Source organism: Heteronotia binoei, chromosome 10 (assembly GCF_032191835.1).
Source record: "Heteronotia binoei isolate CCM8104 ecotype False Entrance Well chromosome 10, APGP_CSIRO_Hbin_v1, whole genome shotgun sequence".
In the NCBI taxonomy this organism is placed as follows: Eukaryota; Metazoa; Chordata; class Lepidosauria; order Squamata; family Gekkonidae; genus Heteronotia; species Heteronotia binoei.
In genome coordinates, this window is record NC_083232.1 from 43856954 (window position 1) to 43870627 (window position 13674).

Sequence of the window (13674 nt, forward strand, 5' to 3'; positions counted from 1 at the left end):
TAATGAATACCTCAATAATAATAATAATGGGAAAAATGGTTGTGCCTTCAAAAGAGAATTTAGAGTGACTGTTAAGAGGCCCCTCACAGGAGCTTCTGCTAAACTGTTAAAACCAGACAGTCTTAAGGGTGTGAATCCAAGATAACAAGGGCCCTGCAGAGAAGGAGCGTCTTGCTGATAACACAGAGGGACAGAGCAGGGGAAAAGTACAAGAAATTACTGGAAGGAAAGCAGGAGGTGGAGCATTTGAATTAGATAAGAGGGGGCTTGTCTGCTTGTTTTGGGGATGAATAAAAATGGTCAGAAGGCTGATGATTTTAACTTAGTCATTTTGAGCTTATGCTGACAAGTTCTACTTTGATGTCAAAGTAAAATACCTCGCTTCAAACCAAGCAATGTGTGGGCCTTCATTATTTACCTGCTACAGTCACCAGTATGCTGATGACACTCAGCTCTATCTGTTGATGGATGGCAGTCCGTCTTCTGCCCTTGAACATCTGTGCGAGGCATTAGAGGCCATAACAGGATGGTTGCAACAGAGCCGACTGAAGTTAAATCCAACTAAGACAGAGGTCCTGCACCTGAATTGATGGGGGGCGGGTTTGTGCACCCAGCTCCCAACCTTGGACGGTGCTGTGTTAGTGCCAACCCAACAGCTGAAGAGTCTGGGAGTGATCCTGGATGCCTCACTTTCTATGGAGGTCCAGGTCACGGCAGCTGCTGGGTCTGCGTTTTTCCATCTACGACAGATCAGGCAGCTAGCACCATATCTTCCCCCCCAAGACCTGGCTACAGTGACCCATGCAATGGTCACTTCCAGACTAGATTACTGTAACTCGCTTTACGTTGGCTTGCCCTTGAAGCTGATCCGGAAACTATAGCGAGCACAGAATGCAGCTGCTCGCCTGCTGACTGCATCACCTGTATGGGTGAGCATGCGGCCTGCGGCCTGCGCTGGCTGCCTATAGAGTGCCAGATTCGCTTCAAGGTGTTAGTCCTGACTTTTAAAGCCTTACACAGCCTGGGACCAACATACCTGTGGGACCGTCTCTTCCCGTATATGCCCCGGAGGTCGCTTTGTTCGGCCTCCCAAGATCTTCTGACTGTCCCCAGCCCAAGAGATGCCTGTCTTGCCTCTTCAGTCCTGGCCCCAACCTGGTGGAATCTGCTCCCTATGGAGATCTTGGCCCTACCTGGCTTGCTAGCCTTTTGTAGGGCCTGTAAAACGGAGCTGTTCCGCCAGGTTTTTGGGTGAGGCAGCGGGCATCTACTCATTAGATTGGTTGGCCTCCCCTGCTGTACTATCCTACTGCACTGTTTTGCTGCATCATATTGTTATGCCATCTGGTCCTGCTGAACTATTCTGTTGGATGGTATATTGAAATGGTTTTAATGTAATGCTGTTTTATTGTTATGTTGATTTTATTGTGATTTTACTATTCATGTTGTACTCCGCCCTGAGCCCCTATGGGGAACGGGTGGAATATAAATAAATAGATGATCCTATGGGGAATGGGCGGAATATAAATAAACAGATGATGATGATGATGATGATGATGATGATGATGATGATGATGATGATGATGATAACTGCGAGTTCTTTTTTCCATATGTGCAAAAATTGCAATCCAAGATTGTCCCGAATAGCAAACAGAATGCAGTTGATAGGCTTGCCATCCTCAAGGTGGGGGCTGGAGATCTATCACTATTACAACATCTCCCTGCTCAAGAGATCAGCCCTCCTGGAAAGTGGGCTCCACCATTATAGCCCATTAAAGTCCCTCCCCTCCCCAAACCCTGCCCTCTACAGGCCTCCAGGTATTTTACAACCCAGAGCTGACAACCCTAGTTGGGAAATTATTTGTAGGGCAAAGGCTTATCTGTATTTTCACCATGATCTTACAGGGATGTCAAACATGTGGCCCGGGGACTGAATCAAGTCCCTGGAGGGCTCCTATCAGGCCCCCGAATAACTGGCCTGATAGGAGCAACTGGCTCTTATCTCCTTCCTTCTCCCTCTCTCTTGCTTCCTTCTGCATCTAAGCTTGCTTTATCAGGCTTGCTCAATCACACAGGAGCTACAGAACAAAGTCTCTATTTTCTCCATTGGTTGAGGCTCCTCTGCCTCCTGGTCTCTGGGGAGGGAGGGAAAGAGCCAGAGTTTCCTTTGCCCATTTCCCTGGACCCCATGGGAGAAATACAAAGAAAGCATCTTTAAGACCAACGAGTGCTAATGTTTTAAGCATGTTTTATTATTGTTATTTTTTTTAAAAAAAATAATCATGTTTGTCTGTGTCCTTTAAAAAGCTTTTTTGTTGTTGTTCAGTTGCACAGTCGAGTCCGACTCCTTGCGACCCCGTGGACAAAGTCACGTCAGGCCTTCCTGTCTTCCACCATCCTCTGAAGTCTGCTCAAATTTGTTTGTTACATCTTATGTCTCTGCTATCTAATTTTAAATAAGTACACGCATGGCCTGGCCCAACAAAGTCACATTTATGTCAGATCCGGCCCTCATAACAAATGAGTTTGACACACCTGATCTATACTTTTAATTATATTTCTGTCTTCAGTTTAGGGTTTCCAGACCCAACTCACAAAATATTTGGGGACTTTGGGGGTGGAGCCAGGAGCAAGGTTGTGGCAAACACATTTAAAGGGACCATGCTCTTTTTAAATGCCTTCGTTCCACTGGAAAAAATGGAGGATAGGGTCATCTTCTGTTGGGGCTCATAGAATTGGACTCCCTGGTCCAATCATTTTGAAACTTGGGGTGGGGATTGAGGATAGGCACCAGATGCTATGCTAAAAAATTGGTGCCTCTACCTCAAAAATAACAGCCCCCCCAAGCCCCAGATACCCACAGATCAATTCTCCATTATTCCCTATGGAGTTCAGTCAATGATATGCCCAGCAACATTTCCCTCCCCCCCTTGCTTTCTGATAACCCTGAAGTGGGAGGGCCTCCAAACTGGGGAGTCCCCTGCCCCTAACTGGGGAATGTCTTGCACTGAATGCTCATTATTTCCTATAGGCTTTTAAACAACTTCCTTTGTGACAACCTCGCTGGCTTTTTGTGTGTTTACTTAGGCTCGTTGGCAATCCTACTAGTGATAGATAGATAGATAGATAGATAGATAGATAGATAGATAGATAGACAGACAGACAGACAGACAGACAGACAGACAGACAGACAGACAGACAGACAGATAGATAGATAGATAGATAGATAGATAGATAAATTTATTGTCATTGTTCTCAAAAAAGAAAACGAGAGCAACGAAATGAGGTGCTCTTCCACAAACATACCAACACATCAACACCCACAAAAGGACATATACATAGAACATTTAAATGCATCTAAAAACACATAGTGCTGAAAACAGTGGCATCCCATTCCCCATAAAAGGGGACACTGCTTGAATGGCCCCTCATACCTGACTGAATGGTCTACTGGGACACCAATATTTCTCAAGACAAGTCTATGCTAGGAATAAAAAATGTGAATAGCATCATCATGCAAACTCCTCTAAAAATGCGCATGATAGCCAGGTCTCTCCTAGTTATAATTAAAGGCAACATTGCTGCAAGTAGTGCTATAACACTTCTGATCACTGTGTTATTAAATTCATAGTGGGCTTGGAATGCACCAAAATTAATTTGCAAAGCTGACTGATCTCCCACAACTTTCCTCCATGAGGAAGTTTTATGAAAATTGAGGTTTATCATCTTATATTAAGAATGTGACTCATTCCACATGCAACAGGATTATAGACTTATTTCCCCCAGGGATAACCTTGAAAGAAAAATACTGCATTTTTAAGGAGTGAATCACATGGGGACTAGTTTCTTCTTTTTATAATTTTGCACAAACTCTTACAAAACTGTTCTTATTAGTTTCTGTGTCATTCATGGCACAACTCAGTTTATTACCATTACAGAATAAAGATACTGGATATCACAATACAGTAGAAGTAAGCAGGGCTTTTTTTGCAAAAACTCATTTGCATATTAGGCCACACCCCCTGACCACCATTGTTTCACATAGGGCTCTTTTTGTAGAAAAAGCCCAGCAGGAACTATTTGCATACTAGGCCACACCTCCTGACACCAAGGCAGCTGGAACTGCGTTCCTGCTCCAAAAAAGCCCTGGAAATAAGCATACAGTAGGACACAGGGTTGCCAAGTCTGGGTTGGAAAATACTTGGAGACTTCCAGGGGTGGATCCAAGAGAGGGCGGGGTTTGGGGAGGGGCTTCAGCCATTTTCTCCAGGGTAGTTATCTCTGCCCGCTGGAGATCAGTTGTAAAAGTGGGAGATCTCCAGGCCCAACCTAGAGGCTGGCAATTCTAGCACACACACACACACACACACACACACACACACACAGACATAAAATGTAACTTGGCCATCTAGCTGTCCCTAGTGGAACTGACAGTCATGAGCCTTGTTTTTTTCACATTCAGGCAAAAACCCTGCATTTCTCTATTCCTTCCAGTTTTCCCCGCATTTAGGTTCCATTTAGCCATCATGGCTAATCACTGACGTATCCATGAATTTGCCTAATCCTCTTTGAAAGAAATCAGAATCAGTACTCGTTACATCTTATGGCAATAGAAGAGCAAAGTCTGAACCCAGTAGCACCTTACAGACTAGCAAGATTTTCAGGGTATGAGCTTTTGAGAGTCAAAGTTTCCTTTGTCAGATATAAGTCGAAGTCAGCATTGACTCTCAAAAGGTCATATCCCAAAAATCTTTGTCTTCAAGGTACTGGACTATATAGCTCAGGGGTGTCAAACATGCAGCCAAGGGGCTGAGTCAGGCCCCCCAGAGGATTCCTATTAGGTCCCTGAGCAACTCATTGTCATCTGCTTTCTTCTCCCTCTCTCTTGCTTAATTCTGCATAACAGCTTGCTTTGCCAGGCTTGCTCATTTGCACAGCAGCAACAGAGCAAAACCTCCATTTTCTCTATTGACTGAGGCTCCTCCTTTGGGAAGGAGGGAGAGCTTTCTTTGCCAGGCTCTCTCAATTACACAGCAAAGCTACGGAGCCAAGCTTCTCTTCCTTCTATTGACTGAGGCACCTCCCTCTCCTGGTCCCCTGAGGAAGGAAAGAAAGAGCCAAAGCTTCCTTTACCCAGTTCCCTGGATCTCATGGGAGAGATACAAAGAAAGCAACTTTAAGACCAATGAGTGCTAATGTTTTGAGCATTTTTTATTTTAAGGGGTGTGTTTGTGTGTGTGTATAATTGTTTTTGTCTGTGTCCTTTATAAAGCTTATATCTCTGCTATCTGGTATTACATTTTATGACACACATGGCCCAGCCCGACAAGGTCTCATTTATGTCAGATCCGGCCCTCATAAAAATGAGTTTGACATCCCTGATCTAGCTGTCCTACTGCAGACCAACACAGCTAGCCTCTGAAACCTATCTTGTGATGGTGAATTCCTTATGTTAACTACATAGTTTGTGAAGAAACACTTTTGTCTTTGTGTCCTAAACCTACTGCCCATCACTTTAATTGGATGCCCCATAAATTCTACTTCCATAAAATATTGTTATTATACTTTTTATTTATACAAAGGTGGCAATAACTTCTAAGCAGAGTGGCCCATGCAACAGTAATTATTGAGCCACTTCACAGCTTCACAAATCATTACAGTGGTACCTGAAAATATGAGGCAACAGTATAATAATTCCAATTTTTGTAGCCTAAACCACAATTCAGTTAAATTGAAATATTTAGATTTAAACATATATTTCAAAATAATTTCTTCCCCATCAGCTAAGATATCTTTAACAAAGAAATTGCATGCCTATGAAGTCAATTTTATTGCCCAAGAAAGCCCCAGAATACCATGGCCTCTAAAAAAGTGAACATGCCACTCTGTTTTTTCAAATTGCTGTATGTTCTCTTAACAATGCCTCTTCAGTCTGTTTTCCTCCAGTATATTACAGATGTTGGCTGACATCATTAGTGAGTTACCAAGCTGTTGTTATAGGCAATTATGTGGAGAATTCGAAATGTTCACCGGGTTTGCTTTTTTGTAAGAGACATTTCTTTCCTACCCGCGCCCCCCCCCCCATTTCTGCTCAAGACTTGCCTGTAAATGGGTGATGCATCAATGTAATTATATAATGGCTGACTGAGATTTTTATAAGCACAATCTATGACATCAGCCACATAAAAGCGAGGGCACATCCCTTTCAAACAAGCTCTTTCTCTTTCCAGAAGGGAATGATGAACATTTTCTTTTCTTCTAATTTAACATTGTATAGCTGTTACTAATAGAACCTGGTAATTGCAAACACATAAATCACTTGGTTGGTTCAATATGAATAAATTACCGTAATCAGCTTTAGAATGCTAGCTTCTGTGCTTTTTACTCAGGCATGATGTCCATTGACTTTGCAGCATTCGGTAGCCATTCAAATGATATTGGCTGCAGTCCTAAAGTAATTTGCATTGAAAGAGCCCTTCTGCCTTGAATGGAAGTTCTTGCTGTGGATAGAACAGAACTGTCTGTAACCTCCAAGAGGAATTCTGGGGCTTCTTGCTAACATATAAAATGGTGGAAATGTTTATGAAAACCATCTCTACTGCTCTGTTTTACCTTGATCAAAATGCTCAGTCTCCCCCAAATCTCTCGATTTAAAAAACAAAGCCATGAAAGTTTTCCATACATAAAAAAGAAGAAAAGAGTTAAGAGGGGGGAGAGGAATAAAAAGAGAGAGAAGGGAAACAGTCAATAATATAAAAAAATCAGACAAATCTTTAGAAATTTCAAAAATTTTCTCAACAACAAAACAAAATATACTCCGTTATTGTTACTATTACAGTACATACATGACCACTTACCCATAACTAACCCACCTATTATCCTTGTTTTCTAAAATTTGAAGTTCTCTTTACTCCTCAAATCCACAAATCATCAACTCACTTTTTTATTTGCATACAGAAAGTCCATGAGAGGCATCTAGCTGGCAATAAAGATAACCAAAGAAGTAAGTTTAGCCATTTCTGCAAGTTCCAGCATCTTTAACCCCCAATCTTCTACTGTGGGTATCTTTAAAGATTTCCAAATCAGGGCATAAAGTAGCCTTGCAGCTGTAGTCATATAGAAACAAAGTTCCATGTTCATAGATCCAGAGGAGTTAGCTGAATTAGTCTATTGCTGCAAAAGAGTAAAGAGTCGAATAGCACCTGTTAGACTAACAAATTTTATTGTAGCATGAGCTTTCAAGAAACAGAGCTCTCTTCATCAGGTGGTAAGGGGAGGGGTGTGTGGATGCAGGAAGTACATGCCATGTAAATGCAAAGCAGTGCAAAAGTCATGAAAAAGGTATGATGCACAATCCAGGCTGGGTGTGATCACTTCCTCTGTTGATGAATCTGAATGGAATACCTGAAAGGAAAAGGCAATTATTTCTGGTAAAAAGATAACCATCCAAAATCCCTATTCAATCAAAGTATTACTGAGTCAAATTTACATATGCCTTTCAGTTCAGCAGCTTCCTGCTGGATTCTGGTTTTAAAATGTTTCTGTTGGACTATGGTGACCTTTAAGTCCTTGATGGAAAGTCCTGGTAGACTAAAGTGTTCTCCTACAGGTTTTTGGATATTGCCATTTTTGATGTCAGATTTGAGTCCATTTATTCTTTTGCATAGAGGTTGTCTGGTTTGTCCTATGTACAGAGCAGAGAGGCATTGTTGGCACATGACAGCATATATCACATTGGAAGATGAGCAGGTGTAAGTGCCAGAGATTGTGTAGTTGAAGCCAATGGATCCTGTAATTGTATTTTTCTGAGTAGATGTGTGGGCAGAGTTGGCATCTGAGTCTGTTGCAGGGTCTGGTTCCTGTGCTGCTATTATTATTTCTTTTATTATTATTTGTATCCCGCCCTCCCCGCCTAGGCAGGCTCAGGGCGGCTAAAATCATTCAATAAAACATTATACAAAATACAGTAATTAAAACATCATTAAAATTATACATAGTTAATACATATCTTAAAACTAACCCAGCATATATAGTCTATAATTTAACTTAACAGCAGCAGAGATGTTCCGGGCGCTATTTATCCATTTACATATTTAAATAATGGCAAGAATCATTAAAGAGTTACTTTGTTGGATCCTCTATTCGGCCATCCTCTGTCAGCAGTCTGGGAAGGCCTGCTTAAAGAGGATGGTCTTGCAGGCCCTGCGGAATTGGTCTAAGCTCCGCAGGGCCTGCACCTCCTCCAGGAGTTGATTCCACAGGCACGGGGCTGCCACAGAGAAAGCCCGTGCCCGAGTGCTCTGTAATTTTGCCTCCCTTGGCCCAGGGACAGTCAGCTTGTTCTTCCCTGCTGACCTCAGTGCTCTTTGGGGCTCGTATGGGGAGAGACAGTCCTTCAGGTAGGCAGGTCCTCGGCAATATAGGGCTTTAAACGTAATAACCAGCACTTTGTAGCGAATCCGGTGTATAACTGGCAGCCAGTGCAGTTCGCGCAGCCTTGGTTGTATATGCTCCCATTTTGGGAGTCCTAATAAGAGCCTGGCCGCTGCGTTCTGGACTAGCTGCAGCTTCCGGGTTCGACACAAAGGCAGCCCCACGTAGAGGGCATTACAGTAGTCCAATCTTGAGGTGACCGTCGCATGGATCACTGTTGCTAGGTCCCAGCGCTCCAGGAAAGGGGCCAACTGCCTTGCCCGCTTCAGATGAAAAATGCCGACTTGGCAGTGGCAGCTACCTGGGCCTCCATCGATAGTGAAGGCTCCAGTAGAACTCCCAGGCTCTTGACCTGGTGCGCCGCTTTCAGCGGCGCACCATCAAAAACCGGGAGAGGTATTTCCCCTCCCAGAGCACCGCGGCCGACGCAAAGGACCTCTGTCTTCGTCGGATTCAGCTTCAGCCCACTCAGCCTCAGCCAGGTTGCCATGGCCTGCAGTGCCCGGTCCAAATTCTCTGGGACACAGTCAGGCCGGCCATCCATTAGCAGATAGAGCTGGGTGTCATCTGCATATTGGTGACAACCCAGCCCAAACCACCGGGCAATCTGGGCAAGGGGGTGCATGTAGACATTAAATAACATCGGAGAGAGAACCGCTCCCTGAGGCACCCCACAATCTAGTGTGCGCCTCCGGGAGAGCTCACCCCCGATTGCCACCCTTTGTCCCCGTCCTTTGAGGAAGGAGGAAAGCCACTGTAAGGCCAGCCCCCTAACCCCTATGTCGGCGAGTCGGTGGGTCAGTAGCCGATGGTTGACCGTGTCAAACGCAGCCGACAGGTCTAGCAACATCAGCACTGCCACACCGCCTCGATCCAGCTGCCGTTGGAGGTCATCTGCCAAGGCGATCAGCACTGTCTCCGTCCCATGGCCGGGGCGAAAGCCGGACTGGCAAGGGTCTAGGATGGAAGCGTCATCCAGAAACCTCTGCAGTTGCAACGCCACTGCCCTCTCAATAATTTTACCTAAAAATGGTAAATTAGAGACCGGTCGGTAATTTGCCAATTCGGCCGGGTCTGCTGTACATTTTTTCAGGAGGGGACGAACCAAAGCCTCTTTCAAAGGTGATGGAAAACGCCCCTCTGAGAGGGATCTATTTATTATGTCCCGTAAAGGACATCTAAGCTCCCTCTGGCAAGATTTAATCAGCCAAGAGGGGCAAGGGTCCAAATCACAAGTTGTTGGTCGTGTAACAGAGAGAATTCCGTCGACTTCCTCCAGGCTGAGTGGGTCGAACCGATCCAACACTAAACGTGAAGACAGGCACGGAGCCTCAAGTTCCTGTACTGTTTCAAATGTGGTAGGCAGGTCTTGGCGAAGCAACGTGATTTTATCTGCAAAATATTTCGCAAAAGCCTCACAGCCTATCTCTAATTCTCTAACGTTTGGTTTGCCTTGAGGCAATGAGGTAAGATCTCTAATTATACTAAATAATTGTGCTGGGCGCGAATTTGCAGATGCAATCTTGGCTGCAAAGTAGTCTTTCTTTGAAGCCTTGACTTTCTTTGAAGTCTCATAAGACTTCATAAACGTTCTGTAGGATGTTCTCATTGCTTCATCCCGAGTATGCCACCACTGCCTCTCTAGTCGTCTGAGCCCTTGTTTCAGTTGACGTAGCTCCAAGGTGTACCATGGAGCCAGACTCCTGCGAGGACGCAGAGGACGTCGGGGTGCGATCTCGTCGATAGCCCTGGATAGTCGGCCTTGCCAGGCCTCTACCAGGTCATCGAGGGAATCGCCAGGGGGCCAGGGATCCCCCAGTGCCATTTGGGACCGTTCCGGGTCCATCAGGCTCCGGGGGCGAGCCAAAATAGGCTCTCCGCCCTTACAGGGCCTTGAGGGCTAGGTGATCCGACCATGGTACCACTTCAACCACGATATCGTTCACCAGAATCCCGGACGCGAAGATCAGGTCTAACATATGCCCGGCCTGGTGCGTGGGAGTCGTAACAAATTGAGAGAGTCCCAGTGTCGCCATGGAAGACACTAGATCCATCGCCTGAGTGGAGGCCATGTCATCGGCATGGACGTTGAAATCCCCCAGGACCATAAGCCCTGGGTACTCCAATGCCCAGCCTGCCACCGCCTCCATCAGGGATGGTAAGGCGCTGGCCGGTGCGTTAGGCGGACAGTACACCAGCCAGATCGCCAACCCCTCTCCGACATCCCACGCTAGACCGGTACATTCAATACCTACGATCTTTGGGTCCGGGAGAACCCGGAGGGAGTAACCCTCCCATATGAACAATGCCACCCCCCCCCGCCCGCTATTCCACGATTGGTGAAAGACCGAGTACCCCTGGGGGTCATCTGGGTGAGAGCCACTGTCTCCCCATCTCGTACCCAGGTCTTGGTCACGCAAGCCAGGACCTCTAAATTTTATTGGGCCCTCAAATATACGCTTCTGGGCTCCATTGTTCAAACCCCCTATGGGAATTTTGCTGAACACTAAGATTTGACAAACTTTCTAGTATTTTTCCCCACAAAAAAATGAGAAAACAACCAAAACATATAAAGCAGACAGATTGAAATCTTCATCATGCCACTGTGGCCACATAAGAGAAAGTAATTTAAAAAGTGTGGTGGGAGTAAGGTTTTAGTATGACAATTATAATTCAAGAAGCATTTTAAGGTAGACACTGATCTGATATAATTTAGTACACTTTCTGGTGATGTCGGGGATGTGTGGCATATGCAAATGAGTTATGCAAATAGGTTGTGCTAATGAGCTCTGGAACATCTTTTTCTACAAAACAACCCCTGAGGAGAGGCAATGATCAAGTTCTCTATTTGAAAAACAACTAGCTGCCTTTTCAATGTGAATTCACATGTAAAATAAATATGAAGTAACTATTTTGTTAGATGTGATATAATCATGGAAATACTATAACAGCTTCATTTCCTTTTCAACATGTTGGTATCTGACAACCTTGGTATCTGACCAAATATGCTTGCAGGTAAATATGTTCATCACAGCATGCCATGAATCACTTGGTATGTTATTTCAGTATTTCTGCCTTCCACAACACTAACAGAAATGCAAGCAAGAAAAAGCCCAGCATATAGAAGAAGCATCAGTTGCCCCTCCCTGTTCTGCCTACTCTCCTTTCCTTGTGAGCCTGTTAGCTTTCCCAGTCCATGGCCTGTTAGCAACCAGGCCATGAGTTGTATAATTATTTCATTATATATTACAATGTAGTAGTAATATTAAGAAGATGACAACGACATTGGATTTATATCCTGCCCTCTACTCCAAATTTCAGAGTTTCAGAGCAGCTCACAATGAGAGAGCTCTCCCCAGAAGCTGCCATTTCAAGGACAACTCTGCAAGAACTATGGCTGACCCAAGGTCATTCCAGCAGCTGTAAGTGGAGGAGTGGAAAATCAAACCCAGATAAGAGTCTGCACACTTAACCACCATGCCAAACTAATCGAAATAAAGTGCATAATTCTATCATCCCAAAACCACCACCACCCCTAGTCCCTGGAAAAATTGTCTTCCACAAAACTGGTCCCTGGTGTCAAAAAGGTTGGGGACCACTGGTGTAAAATACAGTGGCTTGCTTGAAGGACAGGGTTCCTACTAGCAGATAATTGGCACTGTTTTACTTAAATATTTGTGCTCCCACTTTTCTTCTCAAAGTAGCTGATGTTACAATGTGAAAGAATACCAAAGAAATTAGCTAGGAAAGCAAAAGTCTGTGTCTTGGGCTGGTCCTGGATTCAGTGGTTGGCTCATACAAAGGCACAGGCTGAGAGTTCAGTGGTTGGCTCATACAAAGGCACAGGCTGAGAGTTCAGTGGTTGGCTCATACAAAGGCACAGGCTGATAACAGCCAAAAGGCCAGGAGCTTGCGCCTCAGCACCATGACCAAGCTTCATAGCAACTGCAACAGAAAGAGAAAAGCAAAGAAGTTACAGCTGGCAAAGATGTTCTTCCAGTTCTTCCTTCCCTGCTCTTAATCCTTCCTTCTATCACACACTAAGGCTGTAATCCTTGAACACTTTCATGGGAGTAAGACCCACTGAATAAAAAAGCCTTACTTCTGAAGAGACCAGTTTAGGATTGTACCTTGAGTTTTTTATATGTTATCATCATCCAGATCTTTTCCAAAAGTGTCTTGGTGGCACAATGAGCTTCACTTTTCCCCCCTCCTCATGTGAACTGATATTTGGGTGAACTGTTAGCTTGCTGGAGAAAATAGCTACATTACATGAAATGGCTGCATGCCTCCCCCCCTTTGGGGCGGGGGTATTTTCCCCATTAGCAGGTTTTCTGACAATTCACGAGTCATTCCAATTCTGGTATAATAGGACTGAGAAACTATAAAACATTAATAGAGTCATGTACCCAGTTTAATCAGAGGATTCCTATTAACCTTGGGGACACTTGATTGGCACACAATTTGACATATATATTATTTGTGAAAATGACGTGAAAATGCTCTGAACAGCATTACAGGAGAAGCAGTTTTAGTGTCCAAGTATGTCTCAAAACAGCAGTGGAGAGGAGTCCTCAGACTCAGTGCCATTCACTAACGTCCCGCAGCACATTGCTTCTATAGTCACCTCTTGTGATAAATGACAGATACAGAATTAGAGGTCCCAAACAAGATTCTCCTTTGGGGTACCCCTTACACCATGGAGACCCAACACAAACAAAAATATGGACTGTTGAGAAAACAAAATGGTTAAGCCAGCTTGGAAATAAAAATATATATATGACTTGCTCAGCTTCATAACAGGAGTGTCAAACTCATTTGTTATGAGGGCCGGATCTGACCTAAATGAGACCTTGTCATGTTTGGCCACGTGTTACATAAAATGTAATGCCAGGTAGCAGAGATACAAACTTTATAAAGGACACCAACACTCCCTTCCTCCCCAAGTGAGGAACCTCAACCAATGGAGAAAATAGAAGTTTTGCTCTGTAGTTCCTGTGTGATTGAGCAAGCCTTGCAAAGCAAACTGTTATGCAGAAGGAAGCAAGAGAGAGGGAGAAGCAGACAACAGCCAGATGTTAATTGTAGGAATGTTTCTTCATGTGTGACTGTTGTAGTATCTTTTGTACATACTGGCCATGGGCTGTTAATAAATCAATCAATCAATCAATCTATCACTCCATCTCTCTTCAGATTCTGTAATTGATCTGTTTTTCAAACAGGTTGTTAATTTTGCCATTA